Here is an 11,239-nt window from a genome sequence, read left to right on the forward strand (position 1 = left end):
AATCTATATCATTTCTCAAATGTCATAGTTTCATGCATTTCAAAATATAAATGTTAAAAGTAGGCAAACATTGATGCTGTAGTTTGGTAATTGTATCAACTGAAGGGTTATTAAAGTGTTTACAGTTTTTCTCAATTGCGTGCAAATATATATTTTTTTACAATGTTATCCATAAGACACAGAACTCACTGGCTTTTTGCAAAACAGTTGTTTTCAAAATGTAGTTGCTTTCTCAAAATGTAAATACATTCATCAAAACTACATTATACCATTCAAATTGAAAATACATTCATCAATGACATGACTGCCTGCAAAAATATTAATGCAACCATACTTATATCTTGAGTCCAAGCAGACAAAACAGAATGTTAGTCGGTGTAAAAAAAAATACCTGTAGGTCAATACATTTTTATTCCAGTCACTAAATCATGATGATCAAAATTGTAAGTATAACTATGCAAAGGTGCATAATTATGGGCAAGTCCTCTCCATTTGTGCATATTTCCCCAAACAATTTCATACACAAAGAAAAAACTTTTCCTGAGAAAAAAAGTAATGAAAAATAAGCACATTGTGTGCAGGATTAATGAATCTGTATCATCACAATCCAATTCCAAGCATTCAATACAAAGGTTGGTTTTGGTTTGCTCATAGTTTTGTAGACTTTCCATTGGGGCACAGAAACACAATCCACAATAGAAATAAGGAAACGTGAATACAATAGAAGAACACAACTGATATGAATGTATAGGCCTAAATCCACACCAAAGGAAAGCTCTATAATGGAACACTGTTGAAGAGGATGATTTGGGAGTAATCTAAAGTTACGTTGAAGTAATCCAATTGAATTCTCTGCATGTCCGCAGAGGTATTGTAAAACAATATATAAAAAAATACAGTCCCCATTGCCTACATCTTTCCATAAAGATGAGCAAAAAAGTAAAAATAAAAGTATATAAGTAATACAAATACTGAGCTATATGGTATGATAATAAATATATATATATATATATATATATAAATTGGTATCAAAATAACTGAATGATTCTTTAAATAACAGTTATTGAATCTGCATCAACAATGTACTTTTTTTTGGTATGTTCATCTCAGCTTAAGGAACTGTATTGTGGCCTTCCATGGCTTTTTGTTTCACTGGGGTATAAAAATGAGGTAACACAGATGTAAAATTAATCTGTCATCTATCACCATGGGGAAAAGCAAATAACTCACAAATTAAATGAGAAAAATGGTTGTTGACCTTCATAAATCAGGCAATGGGCACAAAATAATACCTAAACAAATACATATATGACTTACCACTATTAGGGCAAGAATTAAAATGTTTAAAACCACTGAAACAGTGGTTCACTTGCTGGTAAAGGACGCAAATGTACCTTGTCCCCACACACATTGAAAAAGAAGGTTCGGGAGACAAAGGAAAATCGAAGGGCCACAGGTGGAGAATTACAGAACTTTGATCGCATCGTGGAGTCACCAAGTCACCAAATCTACAATTAGACGCCACATCCATGGCATTAGGCTCTTTGGAAGGGTTTCCAGAAAATAGCCATTGATGAGAGCAACCAACAAATGTAAATGCCTGGAATTTGCTAAACGGCATTGGCACTTGGATTGGAAACAGGTGCTATGATCAGAGGATGAATATGCAGAAAATAACCTCATACCTACTGTAAAACATGGTGGTGGATCTTTTATGTTTGCTTCCAATAGTCCTTGGGTCTTTGTTAACCTCACTAGGGTAGGAGACAGCATTCTGAATTTTGGATGAAAAGCGTGCCCAAAGTAAACTGCCTGCTACTCAGGTCCAGGAAGTATGATATGCATATCATTGGTAGATTTGGATAGAAAACACTCTAAAGTTTCCAAAACCGTTAAAATAATGAATATGGCAGGCGAAAACCTGAGGAAAATCCATCCAGGAAGTGCCTTTATTTTGAAAAGCCTGTTTTTCCATTGAAAGCCTATCCACCATACAAAGACTTATGGAACAGTTCACGACCCTATGGCTTTCACAGCATGTGGCCAGTCTTTAGGCATTGTTTCAGGCTTTTACTCTGAAAAATGAGGGAGAAAAAGCACTTTCAATGAGTGGACAGTGGAAATTTCCAGACACAGACCAAAGGATATCAAGAATCTGGAAATATTCTCTATAAAGGGCTTGGTATTGCGTCACAAATCACCTAGCAACCACACCATGCACCATGTTGGAAGACCAGAGTCAGTTTGTTGGATGCCTCCAATCATCCACATGGCTGGCTGCATTCTGCTACCACCAGAAACTTTGGGAAGATTGCTCATTATTTATTTTTTCTAAGGAACCAGAAAACTGAAGCAGTGGGAGAAATCAAATCAAACTGTATTGGTCACATACACATGGTTAGCAGATTTTAACGCGAGTGCAGCTAAATGCTTGTGCTTCGAGTTCCGACAGTCCAGTAATACCTAAAAAGTAATCAAACAAATTCACAATGACTACCTATTACACACAATATAAGGGGATGAAATAATAATATGTACATATAAATATATGGATGCGCGATGGCCGTGTGGCATAGTCAAGATGCAATAGATGGCATAAAATACAGTATATATGTCACGTTCTGACCTTTATTTCCTTTGTTTTGTATTTATTTAGTATGGTCAGGGCGTGAGTTGGGTGGGCAGTCTATGTTTGTTTTTCTATGATTTGGGGATTTGTATGTTTCGGCCTAGTATGGTTCTCAATCAGAGGCAGGTGTCATTAGTTGTCTCTGATTGAGAATCATACTTAGGTAGCCTGGGTTGCATTGTTTGTTTGTGGGTGTTTGTCTATGTTAGTTGCTTGTGTCAGCACAGGTCTCATTTATAGCTTCACGGTCGTTATTTGTTTTTGTATTCAGTGTTCAGTACTTTCTTTAATTAAATATTCATCATGAACACATACCACGCCACATTTTGGTCCTCCGATCCTTCTCGCCTCTCCTCTTCAGATGAAGAGGCGAGAAGGATCGGAGGACCAAAATGCGGCGTGGTATGTTTAATAATGTTATGACTTGTCCCTTTGAATAATGCCACTTTAATAATGTTTACATATCCTACATTCCTCCTCTCAGAGGACGACCGTGACAGTATACATATGAGATGAGTAATGTAGGATATGTAAACATTATTAAAGTGGCATTATTCAAAGTGACAACATTATTAAATATATTTATTAAAGTGGCCAGTGATTCGAGTCTGTATGTTGGCAGCAGCCTCTCTATGTTAGCGATGGCTGTTTAACAGTCTGATGGCCTTGAGATAGATGTTTTTCTCTCGGTCCCAGCTTTGATGCACCAGTACTGACCTTGTCGTCTGGATGATAGCAGAGTGAATAGGCAGTGGCTCGGGTGGTTGTTGTCCATGATGATCTTTTTGGCCTTCCTGTGACATCGGATGCTGCAGGAGTCCTGGAGGGCAGGTAGGTTGCCCCCGGTGATGTGTTGTGCAGACCACACCACCCTCTGGAGAGCCTTGCAGTTGAGTGGGGTGCAGTTGCCATACTAGGCGGCGATACTCTCAATTGTGCATCTGTAGAAGTTTGTGAGGGTTTTAGGTGACAAGGCACATTTCTTCAGATTCCTGAGCTTAAAGAGGCGCTGTTGCACCTTCTTCACCATACTGTCTGTGTGGGTGGACCATGTCAGCTCGTCCGTGATGTGTACACTGAGGAACTTAAAACTTTCCACCTTCTCCACTACTGTCCCATCGATGTGGGTAGGAGGGTGCTCCCTCTGCTGTTTCCTGAAGTCCACGATCTTCTCCTATGTTTTGTTGACATTGAGTGAGAGGATATTTTCCTGACACCACACTCTGAAGGCCCTCACCTCCCCCTGTAGGCTGTGTCGTTGTTGTTGGTCTACAAACTTGATGATTGAGTTGGAGGCGTGCATGGCCACGCAGTCATGGGTGAACAGGGAGTACAGGAGAGGGCTGAGAACGCACCTTTGTGGGGCCCCAGTGTTGAGGATCAACGGGGTGGAGATGTTGTTTCATACCCTCACCACCTGGGGGCAGCCCCTCAGAAAGTCTAGGACTCAGTTGCACAGGGCGGGACCCAGTCTCAAGCTTCATGATGAGTGTGGAGGGTACTATGGTGTTGAATGCTGAACTGTAGTCAATGAACAGCATTCTTACATAGATATTCCTCTTGTCCAGATGGGATAGCGCAGTGTGTAGTGTAACGGCGATTGCATCGTCTGTGGACCTATTGGGGAAGTAAGCAAATTGGAGTGAATCTAGGGTATCAGGTAGGGTGGAAGTGATATGATCCTTGACTAGTCTATCAAAGCACTTCATGATGACAGAAGTGAGTGCTACGGGGTAATAGTAATTTAGTTCAGTTACCTTAGCTTTCTTGAGAACAGGAACAATGGTGGTCATCTTGAAGCATGTGGGGACAGCAGACTGGGATAGGGATTGATTGAATATGTCCGTAAGCACACCAGCCAGCTAATCTGCTCTGAGGCTAGGGATGCCGTCTGGGCCAGGAACCTTGCGAGGGTTAACACGTTTAAATGTTTTACTCACGTCGGGCACAGAGTGGGAGAGCCCACAGTCTTTGGTAGCGGGCCGTGTCGGTGGCACTGTATTGTCCTCAAAGCACGCAAAGAAGTTGTTTAATTTGTCTGGGAGCGAGACGTCGATGTCCGCAACGGGGCTGATTTATTTTTGTAATCCATGACTGTCTGTAGACCCTGCCACATGCGTCTCGCATTTGAGCCAATGAATTGCGACTCTACTTTGTCTCTATACTGACACTTTACTTGTTTGATTGCCTTGTGGAGGGAATAGCTACACTGTTTGTATTCGGTCATGTTTCCAGTCACCTTGCCATGATTAAATGCAGTGGTTCGTGCTTTTAGTTTTGAGCGAATGCTGCCATTAATCCACGGTTTCTGGTTAGGGAAGGTTTTAATAGTCACAGTGGGTACAACATCTCCAATGCACTTCCTAATAAACTCACTCACAGAGTCAGCATATACTTCGATGTTGTTGTCTGAGGCTACCCGGAATATATCCCAGTCCGTGTGATCGAAGCAATCTTGAAGCGAGCAACCCGATTGGTCAGACCAGCGTTGGATAGACCTAAGCACGGGCGCGACCTGTTTATTTTCTGCCTATAGGAGGGGAGCAACAAGATGGAGTCATGGTCAGATTTACCGAAGGGAGGGCGGGGGAGGGCCTTGTATACATCGCAGAAGTTAGAGTAGCAGTGGTCCAACATTTTGCTCGAGCGGGTACAACAATCAATGTGCTGGTAGAATTTAGGTAACCTTGTTTTTAAATTAGCTTTGTTAAAATCCCCATCTACAATAAATGCACCCTCGGGATATATGGTTTTCAGTTTACATATAGTCCAGTGAAGTTCTTTCAGGGCTGTCGAGGTATATGTTTGGGGAGTGATATACACGGCTGTGACTATAATCAAAGAGAAATTTCTTGGAAGATAATGCGGTCGGCATGTGATTGTAAGGATTTCTAGGTCAGGTGAACAAAAGTACTTGAGTACCTGTAAGTTGTTATGCTTACACCATGAGTCGTTAATCATGAGGCATACACTCTCGCCCTTCTTACCAGAGGGATGTTTGTTTCTGTCGGCGCGATGCATTAAGAAACCCGATGGCTCTGACAACATATCCCGAGTGAACCATGTTTCCGTGAAACAGAGAACGTTTCACGGAAACAATCTCAAACAAATTACTGCATAATTTCCTACGGACGTGAAGCGAGGCAACCATCTCTGTCGGCACCATCTTGCTAGTAAGTAAATATATTTTGAAATGATCAAAAACAATGTATTTTCAGCTAGCTTGCTGCAGAAACTAACTCAAATTTGCTGCTCATGTAATATTCGCTACAGTAGTTAGCTAGCTATGCAGTATGTAAAGTTAGCTAATTGAATTAAATATCACCAGCTTGCTAACGTCATATTAGTTAGCCATCTTGATGTATTTATTGTTTAACTAAATGCATTTGAAGCTAGGTAGTTAGCTAGCTAAAAATCATGGAAGAGAGTGAAAGGATTAGCTAACAGTTCCAGCTGTCAGAGAAGGGAGAGTAGGCTACTCAGGATAGAGCATGTACGTTTGTGGGAGGACATTATAAAAATATTCTCCAGTTCCTGTCCCTAGGTGAGAAAAACTGAAGACAGAGATATATAGCAACATAATATTCAGGGCCATCTAATTGTATTATAATGCAGCCTGTTCTTTGTTATGTTTTCTGTCTTGTGTCTGCAGATGAAGAGGTCCCAATGACTTTCGCAAGAGATTATATGTAAACAAAAAAATACAGTTTAAAAGTCACACACAAATGTATAAACCTATTACAACTGGAGCAGGCCAACCCTGCTGGGTGTGCACGATTCTGTTCCAGACCAGCATTAACACACCTGATTCAATGTATCAAACCTCATTAGTTAATAATCAAGTGTGCTATTGCTGGGCTGGAACAGAAGTCTGCTCACCCAGTAGATCATGGATCAGTGGAGTGAGGTTGGCCACCTCTGGTATTTACTTTTTTTTGATCCCCTGAAATTATGCTTTAGTAGTAATAGCCTACTTGTTACTAAAATGTCTAACCTCTACATATTAGTTAGCGTACTCGTACACTTTGAAATTATATGAAATAGTGTTGAATCTTTGAAGTTGTGTTTAACCTGAACTATTATTCAAGATTAACTAGTGTTGGTGTTGATTAATCACAGATCACAATCCTGCAATAAAGAAGGGAAGGGAATCTGTCTCTAATTTGTCTGTTTCTGTGTTGTATTTTCAAATTAACATAACTTTTTTGTTCAGTCAAAAGCTCTCCAATTAGTTGATTGTCACAATTTTCAGGAAATCAGCGATGTGAACCCATTTCGCAGATGCTAATGGCATTCAACACCAATTCAACCATAGGCCTTCAGCAATGGTACCCCCCAGCACACATTTTTATTGTAGCCCCGAACAAACACACCTGAGTCAACTCAGAGAGCCTGATGATTAGTTGACAAGTTAAATCAGGTGTGTTCGTCCGGGGCTACAATAAATGGTACTGTTGGGGGTACTAGGGGACCGGAGTTTGGAACCACTGCCCTACAGTACGATGGCATTAACCTTATGGGAATTTGCAATGCACCACTTGACATTGTGCATCTGAAGTAGAGAATAGCTTAACTCGCACATTTTTCAGATATATGTTCTCAATATAAAAACAATACCAGTAGATAATGTATGAGGCTAATCATAATACTAGATTTGGTACATGCCTTGTGCTGACATGAAATTGTTTAGTGCAAATCCAACCCTTGTAATCTAGGTGGTGAAATGTCAAAGCAAGAAATGATGGGATCCTTCTCTTCAAACATACAACTACTACCACCAAGTTCAATGCCAGATACTTTTCTCCCAGAAGGTCTAAGTGGCACTTGGCGGTGCCACTGTGATAATGAAGATTGTTTGCCTAAGACTACCACGACAATTACATTGTCTACGTGAAATGTGTTTAAATGGTAAAATAAAGACAATAGTTGGGCTATAAGAAATGCTTTTTATTCAATGGGGCTAGGCAAAGAAGAGATAGCAAAATACTTTCATTTCACCCATACAACAATATATTATTTAAGTACAGTATGTTTACAATACAAACAATAGTCTTTTACAAGTTCCAAATTACACACACACACACACACTTTGAGGGGGCAGTTTAGTCATGACGACAAGGTGAAGGTGCTCTCTACATATCTGACACAACAGAATCATTCAGATTGTCCAAAGCACAGCATATGACAACCATCTCATATAACTGAGGGATGTCTCCTTTCATATTTGGAAAAGTATCAAGTTGAAGGAGAAACTGATGTTGCTCCTCTTCACAGTGGGAATCCAGTTGACATGGGTGTCTTGATAGAGGTCAGCTGGTAAACCTACAGTACATAAACAAATGAGAAGCACACCTGATGTTAGAAAATCACTTATTCAGGTCACATATACAAATCAGGGCTCTTAAGTATTTGGTTGTTTTTAATGGGTGTTTTAATGTCATATGGATATCATTTATTGTTGGACTGGAACAACCAAGTCAACAAATTAGGTTGTCATATCCCATTGTGGCTTTTGTCATATGCTGTAATGACCATACATTTTCCTTCCTCTTATGAATAAACTTATCAAATTATCATTGGGTTATTACCATTGGAGTTTTGTGGGAAAATAATGTCCTCCAGGATATACAGAAGTGGTCAAATGACACAGATGCTAAGCTACAGGACTGTTTTGCTAGCACACGGACTGGAATATGTTCTGGGATTCTTCCGATGGCATTGAGGAGTACACTACATCAGTCACTGGCTTCATCAATAAGTGCATCGATCACGTCGTCCCCACATTGACCGTACGTACATACCCCAACCAGAAGCCATGGAAGACAGGCAACAACCGCACTGAGCTAAAAGGGTAGAGCTTCCGCTTCAAGGAGCGGGACTCTAACCCGGACGCTTATAAGAAATCCCGCTATGCCCTCCGACAAAGATCATCATCAAACTGGCAAAATGTCAATACAGGACTAAGATTGAATCGTACTACACCAGCGCCGACGCTCGTCAGATGTGGCAGGGCTTGCAAACTATTAGTCTACAAAGGGAAGCACAGCCTCGAGCTGCGCAGTGACACGAGCCTGCCAGAAGAGCGAAGTAACTTCTATGCTCGCTTCGAGGCAAGCGACACTGAAGCATGCATGAGTGCATCAGCTGTTCCAAATGACTGTGTGATCACGCTCTCCGTAGCCGATGTGAGTAAAACCTTTAAAACAGGTCAACATTCACAAGGCCGCAGGGCCTGATGGATTACCAGCAAGTGTACTCCGAGCATGCACTGCCCAACTGGCAAGTGTCTTCACTGACATTTTCAACCTGTCCCTGACCGAGTCTGTAGTACCAACATGTTTTAACAGACCACCATAGTCCCTGTGCCCAAGAACACCAAGGTAACCTGCCTAAATTACTACCGACCTGTAGCACTCACATCTGTAGCCATGAAGTGCTTTGAAAGGCTGGTCATGGCTCACATCAACACCATTATCACAGAAACCCTAGACCCACTCGAATTTGTATACCACCCCAACAGATCCACATATGATGCAATCTCTATTGCACTCCACACTGCCCTTTCCACCTGGACAAAAGGAACACCTACTGTACGTGATAATGCTGTGCATTGACTACAGCTCAGCGTTCAACACCATAGTGCCCTCAAAAGGTCATCACTAAGCTAAGGACCATGGGACTGAACACATTCCTCCTTAACAGAATCCTGGAATTCCTGATGGGCCACTCCAGGTGGTGAGGGTAGGTAACAACACATATGTCACGCTGATCCTCAACACGGGGGCCCCTCGGGAATGTGTGCTCATTCGCCTCCTGTACTCCCTGTTCACCCATGACTGCATGGCCAAGCACAACTACAACGCCATCATTAAGTTTGCGATGGCACAACAGTGGTAGGCCTAATCACGGACAACGATGAGACAGCCTATAGGGAGGTCAGAGACCTGGTAGTGTGGTGCCAGGATAACAACCTCTCCCGCAACGTGATCAAGACAATGGAGATGATTGTGAATTACAGGAAAAGGAGGCCCGAGCACGCCCCCATTCTCATGAACCGGGCTGTAGTGGAGCAGGTTGAGAGCTTCCTTGGTGTCCACGTCACCAACAAACGATCATGGTCCAAACACACCAAGACAGTCAGTAGACTGAAAAGGTTTGGGATGGGTCCTCAGATCCTCAAAAAGCTTTACAGCTGCACCAGAGAGCATGGTTGCATCACTGCCTGGTATGGCAACTGCTTGGCCTCTGACCCCAAGGCACTACAGAGGGTAGTGCTACGGCCCAGTACATCACTGGGACCAAGCTTCCTGCCATCCAGGACCTCTATACCAGGCGGTGTCAGAGGAATGCACTAAAAATCGCCAAAGACTCCAGCCACCCTAGTCATAGACTGTTCTCTCTGCTACCGCATGGCAAGCAGTACCGGATTGCCAAATTGAGGTCCAAAAGACTTCTTAACAGCTTCTACACCCAAGCCATAAGACTCCTGAACAGCTAATCAAATGGCTACAGAAACTATTTGCATTGCCCCCCCCTCCCCCTCCCCCTCCCATTTTTACAACGCTGCTACTCTGTTTATTATGGATGCATAGTCACTTTACCTCTACCTACATGTACATATTACCTTGACTAACCTGTGCCCCCGCACATTGACTCTGTACCGGTAGCCCCTGTATATAGCCTGTTATTTTATTGTTGCTCTTTCATACACACACACATACATACATACATACATACATATATATTTTTTTTTACTTGTTTAGTTAATACTTTAACACTTATTTTTCTTAAATACTGCATTGTTGGTTAAGGGCTTGTAAGTAAGCATTTCACTGTAAGGCAACCTGTTGTACTCGGCACGTGACAAATACAATTTTATTCAATTTTTGATATGGATGTCATATTGTACAATTTGCGTCTCCCTTTTTCAAGGGATCCAGCTTTTGTCAAATGAATGTAATATTTGACATTTCATGACAGATTAGGAGAATTTACACAGCAGGTTAGGAGAATTAGGTTAAGGTTCAGAAAAAAAATTTGTTGTATTTTAGCTAAACCTTCTACATTCATTTGACAAAAGCTGGATCCCTTTTAGCCAGGATCCCTTTTCGGCCTAGATTACATGGTTTCTTTCAAGACGAGGTCGTTTTTATTGATCTGTTATCAGTGTCAGTAGAGTATTATTAAAAACAGATTCTGCTAAGGTCTCCACGCCCCAGTCCTATAAAGTGTAGTATAATTGCATTAAATGTTTGACAAAAGCCAAATTTTTCAGTGCAACGGAAAGAAACGTCTCTGATATAGCCTATGCCACTATGTGCTTATCAATAGCATAAATCATCACTATCCAATCTATTCATCACATTAGGAATAGTAGGATTACATTAGTCGGCAAATGCAATGCTAGAGGCATGTTATAAAAGGGGCATTTTTAATGGTAAAAAAATAAGTGCTTCCCCAAAACTTGAAACCCAAGCGACACATGCTTGTGACTAGACTACAAGCGATCCAGCCTAGCTAATTTTGGCTAACACATGGTTAGCAAAACAGTGAAACTAAACTTGAAATCGATCAGACTTGACTTACCAGTGATGAAATGATTAGAGTAAA

Source organism: Oncorhynchus mykiss, chromosome 28 (genome assembly GCF_013265735.2).
Source record: "Oncorhynchus mykiss isolate Arlee chromosome 28, USDA_OmykA_1.1, whole genome shotgun sequence".
In the NCBI taxonomy this organism is placed as follows: Eukaryota; Metazoa; Chordata; class Actinopteri; order Salmoniformes; family Salmonidae; genus Oncorhynchus; species Oncorhynchus mykiss.